Genomic DNA, 23396 nt, shown 5'->3' with positions numbered 1-23396 from the left:
TCAAATTGTTCAAGAATGCAGTGAAAACACATTAACACAAAATCTGGATTCTGAACAGGATGGTAAAGAGCCAATTGAGGGTCGGGGACTTGAATACACCAGTTGTACAAGAAGAAGTTAGTAGACCTCTTCGCACAAGAAGATTCCCACTTCTTTGAAGGACTGTGTTCAGTGAACTATGTGACTAACGTTACTTTTTCCTTTTTGTAGTTTATTAATAATGTATTGTTGTTGTTTATTTATGTTCTGTTATGAAGGGGGAGGTGTTGTGGTTTTTTACATTTCTTCTAGCTCCATCACCCTTGGTTACTAGATGATGACATGAAGCATCACAATGTGGGTGGTTGCTGGGGTTGGAACCAAGAGTGTTGTGGAATAACAGTTGGACCAGGACTGAAGGTTGGGTGAGGTCTCTGAAATGGTTTCTCCTGATAAATCTCTTTAATCTTCAACCTGGATGAAGCGTTCATCCTTCTTTATTATGACATGATTCCACAGTGTGCTTGTGTCACTGACTGTACAGGTGAGTGAGTATGTGTTAGTATTGGTATGAATATGTGAGTAGGTGTGTTTATAACTGTATAGGTGATAAGTGGCTGTGTGATTGACTGTATGGGTAAGTGAGCATGTGTGTGAGCAGCTCTATGGATGACTGACAGTGTGTGAGTGGCTGTATGGGTATATGAGTGGATATATCAGTGGCTGTATTAGTGAGTGAGTTGGTGTATGAGTGGCTGTAAGGATAACTGAGTGGATATGGGTGTAGACCTACGAATCAGTGAGTGGGTGTGTAAGTACTTGTATTGGTGTGCCAATGGTTTTGAGAATGGTAGTGTGGAAGTTGGAGTGGGTGTATGAAAGGTTATATTGGAATGTGAGTGGGTACATCAGAGATTCTATGGATGATGTCATGAGTGATGTAATTTGAGATGTCATGAGTGATTTCACTGACCATATCATGAGTGATGTAATATGTGAGGTCATGAGCAGTGCATTATGGGGACGCCAGGTATTGTTAGCTCAGCTAACTATAACTGCTGAATTTCACTGGTTTTGTACGAGTGAAACCTAAGCCTAACTATAACGTCTCTGTAACCTTTGTTTTTTTCAGTGAATTCCTATTTTGTTTTAACTAGTAGTCGCGTTTGCAGAGTGTTTGAGAAAGGAGGCTGGGCCTCCAACTAGCTCTCATGAATCTGGTGTGTAGGACTTACAGGAGATACCAGGAGGGCTTCTTGGTCCCCAAGGTCCCTCAGGAGTAAAGTGGATTTAATCCCCCAACCAGTAGTGCACCACAAGCCATGTTTGCAGAGTGGTGGAGAAAGAAGGCTTGGCCTCTGAAGACCTCTTAGCAATCCTGCTGTGTGGGACTTATTGATGATAACAGAAGTGGTAGTTGGCCCCCAAGGACGTCCTTGGGGGCCCATTACACCTCCTATTACCTGCAGTAAATCCCACACAGCAGGATTGGTGAGACCTGATAGGAGGCCATGCCCCCTTTCACAACCACTCTGCAAACGTGCCTCCTGGTACACTCCTAGTAGGGGGATGAAGTCCCATTGGCTATAGAGGGTCCTTGGGGGCCAACTACCGCTCCTGTTACCTCCAGCAAGCTCCACACTGTGGGTTTACTAAGAGGTTTTTGGTGGCCATGCCCACTTTTTCCACCACTTCCCAAATGCGCCTCCTGGTGCACTGCTATATGGGGAATGAAGTCCCCTTGGTTCTTGAGGGTCCTTGGGGGGCCAACTAACCCCCTTGTTACCTCCAGTAAGATTCACACAGGTAGATTGCTGAGAGTTCATCAGAGGCCTCACCCACTTTCTCCTGGTACACTATTCGTTGGGTGAAGAAGTTCACTTTAGTCCCGAGGCCCTCAGGAGGCAAAGGGATCTCATCCCCCCACCAGCAGTGCCCTGAGAGGTGTGTTTGCAAAGTGATGGAGAGAGGGGTGTGTGGACTCTGACCACCTCTCAGCAATCCCACTGTGTGGGGCTTGCTGGAGTTAACTTAGCAGGAAGTTTTGTTGGCAACTAAAGACCCTTAGCAGCCAAGGGGACTTCATCCCCCAACCAGGAGCACGCCAGCAGGCACATTTACTGAGTAGTAGAGAAAGGGGGCGGCGCCTCTGATGAATTGCTGGTTTTTTATTTTTCTATTTTAGGAAGGGGGGCTGTGTGGCCCTCCCTTCCATGGAGCATTTTGGACCCTGGAGACCCCATCCCCCAGGGCCTGCCCTTTTTAATTTTTTTATATAAAAAAACAGGAGGCTGCGCGGTCCCCCTCCCGGTCATTTGCAGCCCCAGGGACCCCATCCTCGGGGATTGCTCTTTTTTTATTCTTTACTTTTAAAAAGGGAGTGGAGCCACTTTGCCCGCCCCCACCCCCCTTCCACAAGACCGATTTTGGCCCGGGGACCCCATCCACCGTGGACAATCCTTTATATATACTATAATGAGACCTGGGGACCCTTTTTGAAAAAATATCCTTTTCTTTTTAAAAAAAGGGAGGGGGGCCGAGTGGCACCCCTTCCCAGGCCGATTTTGGCCTCAGGGACCCCAGGGCCAGGACTTTTAAAAAAAAAATATATTTTTTCTGTGGAGGAAAGAGGGCCAGGTAACTTTGTTGGGGACCACGGGGGGAGCCAGAAGGCCCCCTGTGGTCCCTGCCAGCTCTCCGCCTCCTGCAGGAGCCAGCATTGCTTTTACACTCAGGGAGCTGCTGACATGCAGCTCCCTGTGTGCAAAAGCAAAGTGCTCCGCTTTGAGCAAGCGAGAGGGAAATGGTCTTGCTTGCTCAAAGTGGAGCACTGTTTGCTATGGCATGCTATAGCAAACTGCAATGTCTTGGGCGTGGGCACCCCAGGACATTGCTGGAGCTGACCCTTGGGGTGGCGGTCCCCAGGGCCATGTAGGAATCCTGAATGGGAACCACATGGCCCCCTCTCCGGAGTTCAAATTTTCCCCAGGGAGTAGGTGGTCCCCCGGGGCCAAGGGTCCGCAACAGATCTCCTTCTGCCTCCCCTGCATTACTTAAAATTAAACAAAAACAGTGTGCCCCAGGGAGGTGGCAGTTCCCGGGGCGGGGGGGTTCACAAGGCCTCCTCCACATTATATTAATTAGCCCCGGGGAGGTGGCATTCCCTGGGGCAGGGGGTACACGAGGTCCCATCCCCATAATTTCAGTTAGCCCCAGGAAGGTGGCCATCCCCGGAGGCTGGGTGCGGGCCCAGTGAGCCCACCCAAATTCATAATTAAAAGTGCCCCGGGGAAGTGGTGGTTCCCAGGGCTTTGAATAGCTCGAAGAGGGGGGCCCGTGCGCCCCCTTCCTATATTGGACATATGCCCTCTGGACTTGGCCCACCCAGGCGTTATCCTGAAGCAAGCGCAGGAGCCTGCACTTGCTGTTAAAAACAATTTAGTCACAGATTCGCTGATCCACCCATGAGTCCACAGCAAAATTAAAAAACAAAATGCTTTTTTCCCTCGGCAGGGTCCTTGAGGGACCCCGCCCACCATATCTGGGGTCAGTTAATTCCTACCCTACCCCCTTTTCTTTGCTTTTCCGGGACTCGGCTTCAAACTGAGTCCTAGGATGCTGCCAAAACTTCCTGGTTGAAGTGTTGGCAGCTAATCAGATTGTAGTAGGACACGCAAGTCCACTGCAAGAACTCACATCCCCAGATATCTATCACATCTTTTTTTTAAAGTTAGAAATCTGAAAAACTACTGAACGGGTTTACGCCAAATGACAAAAAGCACGATTTCTGGACCAAACTCTAGCTTTCTGCCAAATTTTGTGTAATTTTCTTTCAGCAGGGGTGTAGTCGTGTTCAAAAAATGAAAAATCTCCATAGATTTAACATGGGGAAAACATGTTTTCTCGGCCCCCACTTGACAGATCACTCCAAAACCTTTAACACAGCAGCTGAACCAAAAAGGGGAAATTTGGGGGAAATTTCAGGGAGTTTCGTCAAGTGGCGCCAAAGTTATTGGCAAAACAATTTTTTTTTTACAGGGCCATTATATTTAGTCTTACTTTTCACTCGCACAAAACCAGTGAAATTCTGCAGTTACAGTTACCTGATCAAACTTTAACTTACAACCTCGCAATCCACTGCTTATGACCTTTAAAACTATTGTAAACTATTGTAAAACAAACCTCAAATTACCTCCTCCGACCTCCTTCCCTTCCCCAGGACAAATCACCCACACCTTTACATCGGCATGCGAGAATCGCATTGCTTACCCTGCCTCCTAACCTCGAATTACCATCTAAAGTTTATTTTGGTGCACACGAGGAGAGAAGAGAGTAACCGCAGTAGCGACATGTAACATATCACTGACTTGATCCTGGCCCCTCTGTCCTTTCTAAAGTAGAGTATGGTCTGAATATCCCTCTTGCAGCCTTATAAGTTATAAGCCGGCCGACAACTGACGTCAGCCCACCTGCATCAGCCTCGCGTGAGGCTCGTTCTTGTCCAGCTGACGCAGGTTGCCAATGAACAGCCAGAGTGCCAGCCCGGGGGGCAAGTTGGGATCCTTCTTCTTCCAGGAGACCAGAAACTGGAAGAGCCCCAGTGTCACAAGGGCACCCGCCACCAGTCGGGAGAGCATGGTCGCAGCGCAGCCTCCTTCATCACCTACACTACAGCTTCCCTCACTGAGCTCGAGCACTTGTGAGCGAGGACTGTAGTCTCGCCTCCCCCTTGCCCCAGCAGCATGTACACATGTGGCTAGGCAATTGAATATCTCTGCGGGGGCCATGGGGCCTGAATTCAGATGAGGCAGGCAGTGTGCTACATTCTGACCTTGAAACAAAGGGCGCCTCAACAGCTGCCAAACGCAGCAATATAGGAAGTGAGCATATTCTTTTATAGGTACTTGCCGCAGAGTTGTCTCCATGGCTGTCTGACCTAACCCTATGCCAACTAGCTAGTATTGTATTCTATACTCTGCCTAGAGCTTCTGCTACTTTCATTTACAGTGCTGAGCTTGGTGGCAAAACATGGATACAAAGATGTACTGTTCACGACCAATCATGGTCCTTTGCTGTGCTTTTAATTGAATGGCTCTTCTCTGCTACAGTGTGACCAATAAGCAGCCAAGTTTAGTGGGGCAGGGCCGGTGCCGGTGAACTCTGCCACGTGGTGGCAGTAGGCAGAGTTTTTGCTCAACTCTACGCTTAAAGTGGAGTGGGGAATGAAAAATCTTTGCAAGCTCCTCCAGCAGAGTGGAGTTTCCCGGCCACCCCTACCATTAATGGCAGCATTTTCAACCTTGCATCCTCTGATAGTACCGAAGGCAGCAAATAAAAGCATATCTTTCATTTTTTTATTTTATCACTGCATTGCTGAATGGTTAGTATGTGTTAAACCTTTCATGCATTTTGATAAATAAGCTCAATATGTGTGGGTGTTTTGCACACTTCTGACATTGAGCTATACTTGGGCTACAGTCGGGTGATATCTGTGCTACATTTGGGCTCTTATATCTCTGGTGGTCATCTTGGGAGATTTGTTTGTTATGAAGCTCCCTAATCTCCTCATTTACTGCAGTATCCACAGTAAAAAATGCTTTTAGTTTTCCGCTTCGATTCCATCAAGATGGCGGTCAGCTGTGCCATGCTTTTGATAAATTCAGAATGTTAACACTCTAGTTGCTCATCAAAACACTGTAGAAAACTGATGATCACCAGGGAGTTAACTGAACTCTGCTGATGTAGTTGAAAGTGCATGTTTCAGTCTACATGTCAGAATGTTTTAATGAAATAGAAGAGGAAGTTATTTGAGAACTCACTTAAAACGTGTCCTAATTTTTCTTTTATAGCACTAACCATAGTTTCAATGAAAAAACAAAACCCCTCATTTTGTTCCTTTCTAAATTAAATGTTTTAAGTTTTACCAATTTGATTCAATCCAGAAGGCTTCAGGTGTGCCATACCTTTGTCATAAGTAAGACTGTTAGTTCTCTAGTTGTTTTTTAGAACACTCTGTTAGGCTGCATTGGAACACGAGGAAATCCGCTGCGTGGCTGCTCCTGTTGAAGTACAACAGGAAGATATTAGAGATCTCACTTAAAACATGTCCAAGTGTTTCTTTCTTCAGCTCTAACCATAATTACTATGACAAAATGTGTTTCTTTCTAAATTAAATGTTTTAAGTTTTACCAGTTTGATTTAATCACGATGGCTAGTTCAAATGTGCCATACTTTTGTCAGAATAAAGACTGTTAGAGCTCTAGTTCTTTAGAACACTGGGAGCCTGGAGTAGAACACAAAAGAATCAACTGACAGGCTGCTCTTGTTCGAAATACATGTTTTACTGAGAATCTCAGACTTCAATCTCATATGAATGAGAAACATAGTGTGAATTTACAGAAAATATACTCTCATTTAGCACCTGGAGTACCTTCTATAACCTCTATTGGAAAATCATGACAAAACTTTTTTCTTTCAAACATGATTGATGTACTCCCAGCATAAAGCTTCTTCACAGGGTAAAATCACCTTAGAACACAACAATTCCTAAAATTTGCATGGTGCCATCAACAAATGATTAATGATGTGACCCTCAAAACCTGACATTCATATAAATGCATTTCAATGGGGTGCTTGCGTGTATATCGGCCCCATGATGGCTGCCAGCACCTTCTGGTTGAAGTGCTGACAGCCAATCAGATTTTACCATGAGATGTGCGCGTAGGCTCCGCCCAGATATCCTTATTTGCTTTACCTTACATTTCGCAACAACTACTGAACAGATTTACACCAAATAACTGACAGCGTGATCTGTGAACCAAAATATACCTTTCTGCCAAAGTTGGTGTAATTCCGTACAGCAGTTCAGGCTGTAGTTGTGTTCAAAACTCCTATGGAAATTAACATGGGAAATCATATTTTTTTCTACCCCCTTTTTCTTGGCTCCCTCTTGATGGATCACCCCAAAACGTTCCTTGCACAACAAGACTCACTATGACACTTTCTTTCGAAAAGTTCATGAAGATTCGTCAAACGACGCCAAAGATACAAGCAAGTCCAAAAACATTTTTTTTATAGAAACATGGCGCTTTAAAAAAAAAAAAATAATTTAATTGATTTTTACACCCTTTTAGTCCGGCAATTAGTACACAATAAAGAATAGCATGGTTATGGTACATTTCATAAACATTCTTAACATCGAAGTTTACAGTAGAAACAAATGAGAAAAAGACAGTCCATCAGGGCCACCAGGCCCATAGGTACAGGAGAATGGCTGGGTTTCGCAGACTGGATAATAGTAACAAACAAAAAAATTATATTTTACTTCATCAAATATCTGTTCCAATTTCATTGAATCCAATCTGATATTGGCGACCAAATTTTGCATCCCAAAGCTCTTTTTCTTCTCCCTTTAGTCTTATAGATAGATAGCTCTAGATTATACATAGCTAATAACCTTGACTGCCAGTTAATAGAAGTAGGTGGGTCAGGACTGATCCACTCGTTGGTAACGCAGGCACGTACCACCGCCATAGCAGTAAATACAAATGCAGTTGTAGGTCTTGATCTTAGATTAGCCTCCCTATCAGACCCTACACCGGTCACTACTAATTCTCATGTAATAGTGATCAGGGCTCCAAATAATGTATCTAGAAACTTTTCTATCTCTTGAAAAAACCTCCCCAATTAAGGACAAGAAAAAAACATATGAATCGAGTCCACGGCCAATAGTCCACACCTATTACACTTATCCCCCGTCGTTGCCCACCATTTTGCTATTTTTCCAGGAGTGTAATAAAGATCAAAAAGGGCCATATAATGCTGACTTCGTGATCTTCCAGTCATTAAGACCTGATTTGCAAGATCAAGAGATTTTTCTATATTTATATCTCATGATATTGTTTCTTGCTGCCCAAAGTGGATCAGCGCCAGACTCTTGGCGCAGAAATACCATTATTGTTTTTTAAAAAAAAGGACAAACCTGAGCTATACCCATCTTCATATAGGCCCATTTCATTAATCAACTAAGATAGCAAGATTTTCTATAAAATTTTGGCTTGTCGGCTAAGTTTGGTTATTACCCCGCTAGTCTCTAACTTCCAACATGGGTTTATCCCCGGTAGGGATACCGCTGATCACATGAGACGAGTCATAGCTCTTTTAGACTGGGCGCAGGCATCTGAATCTTCATTGGGGGTGATCCTGCTGGACGCCGAGAAGGCGTTCAACAGGGTCTCCTGGCAATATATGTGGGATGTTTTGTATTAGAAAGGGTTTTGCTCTTAGTTTATCCAAGTAGTCAAGACATTATATATATGCCCGGAAGCAACTATACGTATCTCAGGACAGGAGTCAGGATCATTTGATATTAGCAGGAGTACAAGGCAAGGATGCCCGTGCTCCCCTTTATTATTTGCCCTATATATTGATTTATTTTTGAACAAACTAAAACCAGAGTATAGATATCAAACCAGTGAGCTTTGACAACATCGAGTATAGAGCATTGGCTTATGCAGATGAGATTGTCGTACTCACCAGCGATATATCTACGGCACTTCCTATAATTAAGTCCCTAGCTGTGCAGTCTGGTAGCTTTTCCGGCTATAAATTAAATGTAGACAAAACTCAGATGCTGTATTCAGGCGCAGATCCCCCGGTAAATTTGCCTATTGTCCCCGAAGCAACTTATCTGGGAATAAAAATCACTTCCGAAGTTGATAAGATTCCCGACCTCAACATCACTCCGGTGATGGAGAAGGTGAATGTAACACTGGAAAGATTAGACCATCTTCATCTCTCCCTTCATGGGGGATGTAATGTGTTAAAAATGTCAGTTCTTCCGAAATTACTTTATATGTTTAGAACTATTCCCTTAGAATTTTCCTCTACATGTTTTAATAAACTGGAGAGGATGTGTTCTAGGTTTCTTTGGGGGTATTGAAGACAAAGAAGGGCATATCAGAAAATGATTTTACCCAGACATCGTGAGGATTGGGGTATCCCATATTTCAAGTTGTATTATTGGGCCGCTATGATGCAATATATGGGTCCCCTTGTAGTCGGGGCTAAAGCCGAGATCCCCTTTTTTCACAGACCATCAATTTATGAATTTGGGCTGGGAGATGAGACCAACCATTGCTTAGTTAGGGTAGTAGAGCCCAGTTATTTAAAAAAAACAAAGTTTAAGATTCTAAAGTCCGCATTTTTAGTCTGGAAGCAAATTAAATGCAAAATTCATGTTTTAAATCTAAACGCCTATACTCCTTTTTCTTCTTCAGGATTGCTCCCTATCATTTTCCGGGCTCAAGTAACATTTAGATGGGGTCAAAAAGAATTGTCGTGTTTAGGGGATTTATTCGACAAAGGCCAGTTTTTGTCATTTATAGATCTGCAGGAGAAGTATGGTTTAGGCAGACAGGATTTTTTTAAATACCTCCAAATTCGAAGTTTTCTGACTCAGATAGGGCCAGATATTGGACAACAGTTTGAAAAAATCCCCGTACTTGAAAAAATGAGGAAAAAAAAACCAATAGGTCAGATTTATCAACAACTACTAGAAATATTCCCTGACGATCTTGGCTCGTGGAACACAAAATGGGGGAGTAAACTGGGAGTAGAAACATGGTGCTAATTATAATTACAAACTGGTGACTGCCAGTAGGAAAGACATATATCTGCATGGATGTGTATATATATATATCACTTAAAAAAACATAGGTTTCACACACGTTATAGTTAGGAATTAGCATTTAAAAAACCTGGCAAATTCACTTAAAAAACCATAGGTTTCACACAGGTTATAGTTAGGTGGATATTTCTCTCGTAAAAAAACAATGAAATTCCCCCGTTATAGTTAGTTCAGATAACTATAACTTGCGCGCCCACAATCCACTGCTGATGACGTCACATATTACATCACTCAAGACATGGTCAGTGGCATCACTCATGACATCACTGATGACATCATCCTTGTGATAGAGTGGCGGTCGCGCGAATTATAGTAATCTGAACCTACTAAAACGGGGGAATTTCATTGTTTTTTTACGAGAGAAATATCCACCTAACTATAACCTGTGTGAAACCTATGGTTTTCTAAGTGAATTTGCAAGGATTTTTAAATGCTAATTCCTAACTATAACGTGTGTGAAACCTATGGTTTTTAAGTGAATTTGTAAGTTTTTTAAATGCTAAGTTATGTATATCTTAATATATTTGTTTTTTACCGTACGCGCACCCCGCGATTTGTTAAAAAAAAAATGAAATGTTTTTTTTTTCCTCCTGGGGGGGGGTCCTTCTGTGACCCCCTGACAAAGGCTAGGGGGTTAGGAACTCTCTTCCCTGCCCCCTTTTCACGTTTTCCACCTTTTTCCCCCTTTCCTTTTCAGTGCGAGAGACAAAATGGCGGCCGACACTTCCTGATTTCGACCGATTCGAATGTTGACTGACATCTAACAACCAATCAGTATTTCGCTCGCACACGGCACTGTGCGCGTACGGTGCACGCGTATAGATATTTATATGCTTTTAAATGCTATTTTCTCAGGAAATACTGAACAGATTGACATCAGACCTGCAAAAGGCACTTCCCTGACCTGAGGACTACCTCGCTGCCAAATTTCAAGTAATTCTGTTCAGCCGTTCGGGCTGTACCTTCGACTAAAGGTCCTATGGAAAAATGCATGGGGAAAACGCGTTTTGGGACCCCCCTTTTTTCTCGGCCCCCGATTAACGAATCACCCCGAGACTTTCAGGGTAGGAGTTGAGCGGAGCGCCCCATTAGTTTTGAAAATTTCACGAAGATTCGTCAACCGGCGCCAAAGTTATTCAAAATAGAATTTTGAGATTTCCTATGGAAACACGGTCCTAACTATAACTATCTACTGGCGACTGCCAGTAGATAATATATATATATATATATTCACTGAAAAAACCATAGGTTTCACACATGTTATAGTTAGCTGGACATTTCACTCGTAAAAAAACAATGAAATTCCCCCGTTATAGTTAGTTCAGCTAACTATAACTCGCGCGCCCGCAATCCACTGCTGATGACGTCACATATTACATCACTCATGACATGGTCAGTGACATCACTCATGACATCACTGATGACATCTCAAATGACATCACTGATGACATCACTGATGATGTCACCCAGTGAATGTGTGTTTCTGACCAATTTTAATATGTTTAATATATATAGGGAAAGGCCTGTTGAAGAATGAGTGGGTGTATAAGTGTGTGAATGGATGATTTTCTAGGTGCGTAACTGACTCTGTAAGTGAGTCATTAAATGTATCTTATTGCAGACTAGTGACTAAACTGTGTGAATGTCTGTATGTGTCTGTTGGTGGTGTATAAGTGGCTGCATGGTTTTGTGAATAGCTATATGAGTGACTATATGGGTTATTGATTGGTTGTCTGAGTATCTGTATGGGTGCCTAAGTGTTTGTGTGGGTAGGGTGTGTGTGACTCTATGCATAAATGTGTGAGTGGGTGATTCTATGGGTGCATGGTTTTAAGAGTGCATCTGTGATGGACTGTATGGTTGAGTGAGTGTATCTATGGGTGTGTTAGGGATTGAATGTATATTTCAGTAGTACATTTGTGACTAACTACATATGTAAAAGGCAGTATATGTGCGTGTAACAGTATATAAATGAGTAGATATGAGAGTGTGTGATTGTGAAAGTGACTGTATGGATGAGTGCGTGCTTGTATGAATGATTCTATAAGAGGGTAAGAATGTGGTACTTTTTTTATGACTAAGTGAACTTGAGTGTGTATAACCACATAGGTGAGTAAATGGGAGTGTGATTATTTGCATGATTGAGTAGGTCTGAGAGCACCTCTTTGCATGATTGGTAGTGTGTGAGTGTCTATATAGGTGTATAAATGCATATGATAGTCTTGTATGGAGTGACTGTAAGTATGAGTGACTGTACAGGTGAATGAGTGGAGGTGTATGTAGACCTAAGAGTTAATAAGTGGGTATGTAGCTATTGGTATTGTAGTATGTATGGTTTTGAGAATGGAACTCTTAAATTTTGAGTCGGTGTATCAAAGGTTATATTAGGGTGTGAGAAGATGTGCTAATTTTTCACATGGATGACATCATCAGTGATGTCATCAGTGATGTCATTTGAGATGTCATCAGTGATGTCATGAGTGATGTCACTGACCATGTCATGAGTGATGTAATATGTGACGTCATCAGCAGTGGATTGCGGGCGCGCGAGTTATAGTTAGCTGAACTAACTATAACGGGGGAATTTCATTGGTTTTTTACGAGTGAAATGTCCAGCTAACTATAACATGTGTGAAACCTATGGTTTTTTCAGTGAATTTGCAAGGTTTTTTAAATGCTAATTCCTAACTATAACGTGTGTGAAACCTATGTTTTTTTCAGTGAATTTGCAAGGTTTTTTAAATGCTAATTCTTAACTATAACGTGTGTGAAACCTATGTTTTTTTCAGTGAATTTCAAAGGTTTTTTAAATGCTAATTTTTTATTTTTGTAATATATTTTTTATATATTTCTTTTCCAAAAATTTCCCTAGGTATACATTTATAAATTATCTGTTTCCTTTAATTTTGTGTGGGTCATTTTTTTTTTACTTTGAATTTGGATAAAGTTGAACAGCATAGTTAATATCTTCTATTAACTTATGTCGACTTTATTATATATTTTTTTCTATAAATTCTTAGGGTGCGCGCTCAGAGCGCGTACCTAGTACGTTTGCGTACATTTTTCATGTATGCAGGCGTACGTTATATACGTACGCATACGTACGTTTTAGTACGCGCTCGCAGCGCGCACCCAGTACGCATGCGTGTGTCGTACGTGCTCCACGCGCTACACTCGCGTATACGCGTAGAGTACGCGCGCTGACGTTCGCGCATGGGCGCGTGCTGCGTATGCGCGTTACGTACGCGCATAATACTTATGCGCATGCGTGCATACGCGTTTGCGCATGCGTAATTGCATGGTGCGCGCTCTGAGCTTGCTCCGTGCACGCACCTCGGGTTATGTGAATAATAATACAACACTTTTAATTGGTTTTCATTACTTTCAGTTTCATATTGTTTCAACACCACACCCAATCCCCTCATGGCAAGTCATGTGATCAAGAAACATCACTTTTCATTGGTTCAAAGTACTTTCTGTTCCACATTCTTCCAAAACCACACCCACTCCCCTCATTATTAGTTCTGATTCCCTTGGAGAAGGAGCTACTCTGTTTTTGTGAGACAATGGCAGAGCATCAGCCACCTTCTGAGAGTGAGCAGGACACTCTTGAGAGACAGAGGCAGAGAAAGCAGAAAGACTCCTTTATATGGCAGTTTTTCACTTTTCCTGAGGGACAAAAGAAGGTGAATGCACCAAAGGTCACCTGCACACTGTGTCAGCGCACCTTGTCACGTGGGAATGCTAATAAGAAGTACTTTTTTAGTATTCACACTATGATGAGGCACGTTGAGGCAATGCATCCTGTGACTTTTCGTCAAGCTTCTGGAGCAAACCCTCCACCTGCTCAGCCGACGACATCTGCAGCAGCTCAGCCGAGCACATCTTCGGCAGCTCAGGCGAGCACTTCTTCTGCAATGGTGCCTTCACCTTCTAACACACCTCTGGATATTCGTCCTTGTTTTGGGAGGATGAGTACACGGTGCATGGATTGTGGTACTCTTGTTACTATGGGTGAGAGCAGTATTGATCTCATTCAGAGGAAATTTGAGGAGCACCCTTGCACTAGGCCATAGTTTTGTTATTTTTTTTTTTCGTTTTTCTCTTCCTCTGTCCCTACATTAACTCAAGGGCTCTTTTTAGAGCCACCTAAAATCAAAACACAAAAACTTGTTTTTTGAATCTATTTGCCTTTTTTTTTTTCGGGTGCGCGCACCTAATGACATTTAAAAAAAAAAATCATTTTTCTCACCTTCAGTAAACCTTCAGGGACTCCCTGACACAGAGAGGGGAGTGGCAAAGTAATTAAAAAAGAGATGGTGTACATTTCACACATGAAGGGAAGAGAGTCTTCCTATTAAACTTTAAACTCTGCATCAGTACTTACCTATAGGTACCCTAAACCTATCAAAAAAGATAATAGCTCATTTTAGTGCTGCATTTGAATTGGCTGTATTTACAAGGAGAGGAAAAGACACACAGAGTGGCTTATCCTCTCCTTGTGATATGGAAAAGCACCCTGCGCCACTAGTACGTCAAGAAAAGTGACGTAGTGGTGGTGCAGGTGGCTTGTAAATGTGTCCCAGAGATGTTAAGGAAATTAAGGGTAAAACAGACAAACCGAGAGTGACAGATACAGAGACAGAGAGCAAACAACTGAGAAGGAGTAAGGCAGTTAAAAAGACTAAGACATATGAATACAGAGAAAGAAACATGGATGAAAAATTAGTAATGGAGGTAGTAAAGGTAGGGGAGTAGTAGAGAAGGAGTGAGGGAGTTACAAAAGAGTAGTAAAGCAGGAAGAGAGAGTGAGAAGAGAAATGAGAAAAGCATAGTAAGGAGAGGTGAAGAAAAGGAAGCATGAAACGAAAGCAGTGACACATACAGATATGTTAAACTTACCTGACCATCAAAGTAAATTATTTAGAAATAAATGTTTTTATTTAATTGCAAGGAAACTGAATTACATCTTCTAAATTTTCTTTCTAGTTCTGAAAAAAAGAAAAAAAGTATTAATATTCAACAATACACTTTATTAAACAGTACATGTTTTTTCATATTTAGCAAAGCAATTTTTTGCCCTTTTTTTGCTGTTTTCAGAATGTTTGGATTTTCACTGAAAATAGTGAAATCAATTGTATTCATCATTTAACAGCGGGCAAAAAAAAAACCAATCTGAAAGATTGTTTAAAAAAGCCCCAAATGTATCCTCACTAAAACATACCTTAATAGAAATGTCAAAAATACCTTTTAAGAACAATAACAATTTACAAGAAATAACGTCTGTAAGCCTTGTTGCAAAAGAACATTTTCCAAAATAATATCTGTCAAAGAAGTCCACAATTGTTTGTTTTACCTTTCCTTGAGGCCAAATGGTAAGTTTAAAATCCCTTTTGAGTGAAATATCCAATTTTAATCCTTTTAAATTTTAATAATGCTTTCTTCCGATGCTGATTTTAGTATTTAAAATTTGGGTTTCAGAAAAATTAAGTAACAATTGGGTAAATCATAAGGCAAACGTTGCTTGAAAATCAATTGAGAATCATTACACAGTGTCCATCCTTTATTACATTTAAGATAAACTGTGTAATGACCAGAAGTTATAGAAGGACCATCATGAAAAATTATTGCAACTGCTACAAAAGTTTTTCCAGATATAGATAATTGGTTGCCAACAAACTTCTTTAGTAAAGTTTCCAATTTTGTTCCATCAGCTCTACAACGTTGTACCATTAAAATTACATACTGTCCATATTTCTTTATAAATAACGTTGACAACATTTCAGATTTACATTTAGAACATTCCATGTTGTGATTAGCATCTTTAACTAATTTACTAAAAGTCAATGTTTTACTTTCTGGTAATGATAAATATATGAACCTTTCAGAATCTACATTACTACTGCTTGTGTTTTATCACAACAATGTTCCCATGTATAAGAGACACCAAATACATTTTCTACTTCTACTCCTTCATCTTCCAGTACCATCAGGATATACATCAAGAATTCCTGTGCATCTTGCTGGACATTTTGTGTAAATTGTGTACATCCAGAACATACATCTAAAAGATTTCTAACATCAGAAGCACTTCCTATTTTATTTTTATCATTACTCAGCTTCTCATAAAGGAGACTCAGCAAAGAACAGAATCTTTTTTCATGATTTAGTATTATCTGCTCTTGCAAAGTTTCAAGATAAAATACAACATTCAGCACTACATTTGCGTAGCAGTTGACACCAGAGCTATTTTCAAAATGACAACCAACAACCTCTTCCACTCTGTCCTTTTTCTTTTTGCTTGCAGTCACATCACTATCTTTTTGTTTTCTCTTCTGTACATCCTCATTACAGATATTCTCAAATCTCCTTTTCCGACAAACAACACGTTTTTCAAACACAGGATACTGACCTAAATGAGGAGCATAGCTTTTTCTTAATCTATTATACTCCTTTACACAGTTTGCATCAGCACTTACTTTTGAGTCATCAAAGTCTATCATGAATAAACCAGATAATTTTTTCACGCGTGACAAAGCATCATATGCCATACCTTCTTTGAACACAGTAGACCCAATGTTTACAAAAGCACTATCAACAGTTAATCCTTGAGACTTGTGAATAGTTACAGCATATGCTAGAGAAATCGGAAACTGCTTCCTACGTACATATAAGTCTTTCACTAGCAAAAAACGAACTGAACAACGACTAATGACTTTAACCTCTTCAATCTGATCAAATTTTATTTTTAAGAATTCAATTCCATCTTTTTTCTGGTACTTTACAAAACCCACAACTTTACCCATAGCTCCGTTCACTAAACCTTTTTCTACATCCAAATTGCGTCTTAAAATTACTCTACAGTTCATACACACATAAAGATTCTTTTCCAAACCAGCTGTTTTTGAAATGTTTTTCTCCAGAGAATCCAATTTAGTAGCCAATTTGCCTGTCAATATAATAGTTATTCGTTCATGTTGAATTTTATCCACAGCTTCCAGTTTTATGATCTCTTCATTTTCCAATTTCAAAAGTTCTTGATTGAATATAGAGCATTCATGTAGTGTTGGCATTAAGCAGATTACAGTATTTTTTTCAGCAATTTTCTTGTATATTTTCTCTGGAACTATTTCTTCTGTTGTAAACAAATTACTCAGCAATCGACTCTGTAATGCTTTTCTGCCATGTTCTGTGAGTAGTCCAATTCTTATATCTTTCAGAATACTTGCATAGTCCTCATCATTGGCTTGCCTCATATTGGTAATGAGTTCCTTATACTCAAAATATGTCCAAATATTTACATTACCTATACTTCCTAACGACTTTTTCGTGTCTTCATGTGTAAGAGTATGGAATACCGGTTGTCCTTTAACTGGAGTAAGTTGCAAAAGATCCCCAAAAACTATGACGTGTTTTCCTCCAAATAACACGTCATACTCTGTCTTCAGAATTTGCTGCATTCTTAAATGCAGAAAGGCAAGCATTAAGTTTGATACCATGCTTACCTCATCAATAATGAGTACTTTCAATTTCTTCAATACTCTTGAAACTTCCAAGCATGCTTCTCCTGCTAGTTTGTGGTACTGTATTTTGTTCTCATGCTCTACTGGTAACATTAGCAAACGATGTAAGGTAACTCCTTTTATGTTATACGCTGCTAACCCAGTTGGAGCAGTAACAACACAAGACAAAATGGAATCCATTTTCTTCTGTAGGTAGCTTCTAATTACATTAATTAAGACATTTTTTCCAGTTGCAGCTTGTCCACTTACATACATTCTCATTGGTTCAAAAGATGTGCATGAGCACTCTTTATTTTCATGTAGTAATCCGTGATCAATTTTTTTCCTGACTTCTTCATAAATTTGTTTTTGTTCTTCATTCAGTTGCTGCTCCAAATATGTTAAGTCTACTAAATCTTCCTGAGCTTGATTCATAGCTGTTTCCACTTCATTCATGGCTATTGCTGCTTCATTTTCTACGATTGGTTGTCCTAGAGGATCTTGACTGAATGTCCCAGAACTTTGACTGTCTTGAGAACTGTCTCTAGCTACTTCAGCTGCAATTGTTGCTTCTTGTTCAATTTCTTCATTTAACATTTGAACATAAGTTGTGAAAGTACTGCATTCTATGCTGTCTTTCCTAGCATTGAAGGAATCTTCTTAACTCTGGAATTCTCCAAGTAGTTCGTCCTCTGAACGCCATGGTTTAAACAGCTGCAAAAGTGCCAAGTAGTAAAATTCCTTTTTGTCAGGAGTGTCGCAACTCAGCTTCCGGTGATTTATCAAACTTCCTTTTGTTTGCTTCACCAAACATCCCTCCTCACCACTGACTTTATATTTTCCATTGTTGATATCTTCTGTGGCATTCCGTTTAAAAATGAAGTTCTGCAGCACTTCATAAAGACACATGTCCTCAAGGTGATGACTTCTTTGTGGGTAATATGTGTCCAACATGTTTGTTCTTAAAATGTCTGTACTTTCTGGTTCGAACTCTGCTTAATATTCAATTTCTCGAATAGATTTCAGTACCCGATTTCACATTCATGCAAGGCCTAAACTTACCCAAATTATTCTTCTGGATTTCAAGTACAGACTTGCAGATGATAACCTATCTGAGCATTCGTAGGATCTAATTTCTCGATGCGATAACATCTTTAAACTGAAACTGTATAGCTTCTTACTGACAGTCTTCTCGTGAGAAATTTCTTCCCACATTTCCTTCAATTCCGTTTTCTCAGATTTAGTGATGTAAGATGTGACATACCGAGCAACAGCAATAGAATTGTCAGCCACATACTGTATATCCATGTTAGCATTCCACATGGATAAAATGACTGGGTTGTAGTCATTTATATATTTTGACTCTTCTTTTCTTCTTAGGTTGTAGGTATTCTTAGGCGATTTTCTTGTAATAGTATGTCGCACAGCTGACATAAAACGGTTTACTCTTCCTTTTGAAAGAACAGGTCGTGGGAATCCAAATCGACATTTTGTGTAGAATTTATCTTTACTCTTGTACTTTCGTAGACAGTAGTTTCCACACCGATGACTTTGGAAACGTAAAACTTTCTATTTTAAGTTTTTCTCTTCTATGCTTTTAGGTATAGCACATGTTGCATATCCTTCAATGAAATATAAAACTGCTTCATCAGCATCTGTTCCAAATTTTGGGGCATCCTTGATCCACAACAGCATATGAATATGAGGAGCACCTCTTGCTTGGTACTCTTTTCTCCAAAAGAAATCCACAACTTCTCCAAGAGGTGGATTTTTTTTATTGCAGATGAAGGACATCATAGCCTCAAATCTATGATTGAAATATCTGCAAACATTAACCGGATCTAATGAGCACAATTCTCCTGCTGTCTTGTATTGGATGTTTTCAATGTTTGAATTTGCCTCTCGCAGAAAATCCAGTAAATCATCCCAAGCGTACTCAGCACAGCTCAGGGTAAGGAACCATGTAGGAGTTCCAAAATTCCGTAACATACACTTCAATTCTCCATGGCGTCGGTACCAATATTCATTAGTTCGACGCTGACAAGCCATCAAATTGATCAATTGAGATTCCAAATGATCATCTCGCTGTTGCACTTTGTTGAGAAAGTCCTCTGCTGACACATTATGTAGATGTACTCCAGTTTTTAAAATGTGATTTACTGCATAAGATAGTGCAGACAAGTCACTTTCAAATAAAAGATGGAACAAATAGGGAATACTTTGACGAAATCTGGGATCTTCTGCATATAATCTTGTAGTCCGATACTCCGAAGCAGGAATCTGTACTGAAAGTTTATCATATCGTCCACCTTCTCCTGTAGGAAACAGTTGGGGAAAACAACAAGCTTCCAAGCTCTCCTCCCATACACTCACAGGAGTTCCTTTTGCTTTCTTCATCTGAAACAGATCAATAGCGTTTCCCATAACTTCTTTAGAATGAAGAGGATGTATGCTGAAATGTTCATAAATTTCTTCTTCTTTTGACTTATCCACTTTTTCAATTTGCCCAGTTGGTATTCCTGTGTCTTCTAGTATTTCTTCTTCATCTTCATCCATATAAATGGCTTCATACCATTTATTATTTTTTTTCAAATACAAATTTGCTCGTTGTACTTTTCGTACATCCACCAGCTCCTGCCAAATTTTCTTATTCTTTGTTGGTACTCCATTAACCAGAATAACTAATGGTTCAGTTTCCAATCTATCTGCATCAATTGTTTCCATATTTTTTTTCAAATCCAATGGCAAATAGACAACTCTTCCTTTTAAACCTCTTTGTAAATCCGAAGGAGGTAATTTACCTGTTTTTGGCTCCATACGCACTATGGTCTGAAACGGATGGACACATTGAATGAGTATAGACTCATACGTATTTAAATCAGAAAGTTCTGGAGGAATATCAACCAATTCTAATTTATTATGTACAGCTCTTGCTGGCATTCTATTTTCTTCTAACTTATTATAACAGTATTTACAAATACGCTGATCTTCACCCAAATCAAAACTATTTTCCAGAAATATATATGTTGCAAAATCCTTCCACTTATAATTATCTTCATTTTCACTTTTTTTATACAAATCAACATTCCTTGTTTGAATTTTGTAATGGCTTCTCCGGCAACAAATACAAGTAATATTTGGTCTTTCATTAGAGATGATAGCAAATTTTGTCATTTCATCTTCAAAATTTTTACTAACAGTAAGTTCTACATTCTCTTCCACATTTTCATCAATAACTGTGTCATTTTATGCACTTTCTTGTTCTGGACCAAAGTAACAAAACTGAATATCATCAGTAACCTTCACTACATCTGATACAGATCCACGGAACAGAGCATTATTCAACTCATTCAACTTTAGTGCTGGACTTTTCAAGTCAAGTCAAGTCAAGTCAAGTCAAGTCAAGTCAATGAAACTTTATTCGGATCAATAATAATCCATAAAAGCACAGCAAATAAAACATACAAAATACTCAATAACTTTTAGCAAAATACAATGTTCTCACAAACTTTCTCATTTCAGTATGATGAACAGCGAGCATCCTAAAATGGTGAAAAACACTTTGACACACTTTCCTAGATAGACAAGCCAGAGAATGTCCTTGCAAACCAGTATTCTCTCTCACTCTGCATGGATCTAGTCTTTGAAGCACCTTAATTTTCTGTTTAACACTCTTTTTACTATATTCTCTTAGAAAGTCACGTAATTTATCAATAGATTCCTGACGCACAGTACAAATACTACTACAATTCCAAGTGTACACTGGGGCTTTAGGACGTCTCCCCATAACCTCATTAGCCATCACTTCTTCCTCATTTCTTGGAACCATTTTCTCCTTTTCCATTACACAACCATCCTTAACTTCATATGCTCTTCCATTGGTGTCAACTGCATGCAACAAACTATTACTTTGAAGATAACTCTCTTCATTAAAAAATGGTTCAGTACTTGAACTATGCTTCCATTCTCCTAAGAACACTTTACAAAAGTTATTTTTTTTGACTTCTCTTTTCCTTTTGCTTTGTGACTTCATTGCATTGACTAATTTATCTAATCTACGCATCCTGTTCAAAATTAAAATGAATAGTTTTTTTTTTATTTCTAATGCCTTGGTAACAATACTTTCAATTAATTTCTTTTTCTTATAAAATTTGTTTTTTTTCTTATATTTTTTCACATCTTTTAGCAAATTTAACATCACTCTTCTCTGAAACATTTTTCGACGAATGTTTTTAAAATCTATTTTCCGTGTTAATTCACTCTTTCTTACTTCTGAGTCTACATTAGCATTTTGTTTTTGTTGTCGACTCTGTTGTTGTTTTGTACTTGAAACACTGTTTGAATTTATCTTTCGATCATTTTTTTTTTTTTGGAAGATATTTTTTAAAAATTCTTTAGTTTGCTTACCAGAAGACTTTTTCTGTTTTCCAACACACGCTTCTCCTCCTAATTTTTTTTTACCAGTTGTCTTCAAATATAGTTGTTGTTTCTTTTCTTTTCTCTTTCTTGACTTTATAGGCATCTTTATATTTTTTCACTGTTGCTCAGCAATACCTGCAAAAAACTAAAAAAAAAATACCTTTATGTAATTTTAATTCATTACAATTTTTTTTTTCAACTTTTCAAATCCTATCACATGAGCTGATCCTTTCCTACGAGTCCAAGTCTTACAAAACAAGAGAAACATGAATTAAATCTCTGACAACAATTCCTGTGTGCACACAGACTCATGGTGTGATTCTAGGCAGAAAATGATATTTGATTGGCAATTTGAAAGCACATTTACTTCTGTTGAGAAGCAAATGATAATTACTGTGACAGCCTGACACATTTTTCTTATATTTTAGAGAAGCAGAAAAGAGCACGTGTCCTTACACCTATTTGAGACCATGACCATTCGTTACAGGGTGAGTGATTAGACTAGAGCAAAGGAAAAGAGCCTTAGTGACATTCAATCTGTTTGTGTTACACACTGCTATCTGAAACACAACACAGAGCTGAGTATTATGCATGGGAGTGTAGGAGAAGCTGCTGCATGTGTGCAAAGAGTGTGTTTCTGGAGACTGTGTATTGTCAGTTGCAAAAGAGATCTGCATGGAGACTTTTTCAACTGCATGAAGACTGCAGATATGTGTGTAAGAGTACATGTTTGGTAAACGTTAATTGGAGTTTTGTACATGTAGGAACTACCTCACCCATTACAAGATTTGATGGAAAATCTACCTAGTTAATTTGAAATGTGTTACCATTTGCCTCTCATTTTTCTGATACTGATTTGTGCTGAGTGCTAACCAACACATTTGAAGAAAACAAGCTGGCCCTTTCCTGAAAGTGCAAGTTTTACAGAACAACAACACAAATTAAATCTCTGACAACAATTCCTCTGTCCACACAGACTCATGGTGTGATTCTAGGCAGAAAACGATATTTCCTTTGGCAATTTGAAAGCACATTTAGTACTGTGGATGGAGCAAGTGATAATTACTGAGACAGCCTCACACATTTCCCTTATATTTTAGAGAGGCAAAAAAGAGCACATATCCTAATAGCTACTTGAGACCATCAGCATGTGTTACAGGGAGAGTGATTAGAGTAGAGCAAAGGAAATGAGCCTTGGTGACGTTGAATGTGTTTGCGTTATACACTGCTATCTGAAACACAACACAGAGCTGAGTATTATGCATGGGAGTGTAGGAGAAGCTTCTGCATGTGAGCAAACAGTGTGTTTCTGGAGACTGTGTATTGTCAGTTGCAAGAGAGATCTGCATGGAGACTTTTACAAGTGCATGAAGACTGCAGATATGTGTGTAAGAGTACATGTTTGGTAAAGGTTAATTGGAGTTTTGAACATGTAGGAACTACCTCACCCATTACAAGATTGAAAGGAAAATCTACCCTGTTGATTTGAAATGTGTTACCATTTGCCTCTCATTTTTCTGATAGTGATTTCTGCTGAGTACTAACCAACACATTTGAACAAAACAAGCTGCCCCTTTCCTGAAAGTGCAAATTTTGCAGAACAACAGCAACACAAATAAAATCTCTGACAACAATTCCTCTGTCCACACAGACTCATGGTGTGATTCTAGGCAGAAAACGATATTTCCTTTGGCAATTTGAAAGCACATTTAGTACTGTGGATGGAGCAAGTGATAATTACTGAGACAGCCTCACACATTTCCCTTATATTTTAGAGAGGCAAAAAAGAGCACATGTCCTAATAGCTA

Source organism: Triturus cristatus, chromosome 1_1, assembly GCF_964204655.1.
Source record: "Triturus cristatus chromosome 1_1, aTriCri1.1, whole genome shotgun sequence".
In the NCBI taxonomy this organism is placed as follows: domain Eukaryota; kingdom Metazoa; phylum Chordata; class Amphibia; order Caudata; family Salamandridae; genus Triturus; species Triturus cristatus.
This window is presented reverse-complemented; position numbering follows the sequence as displayed.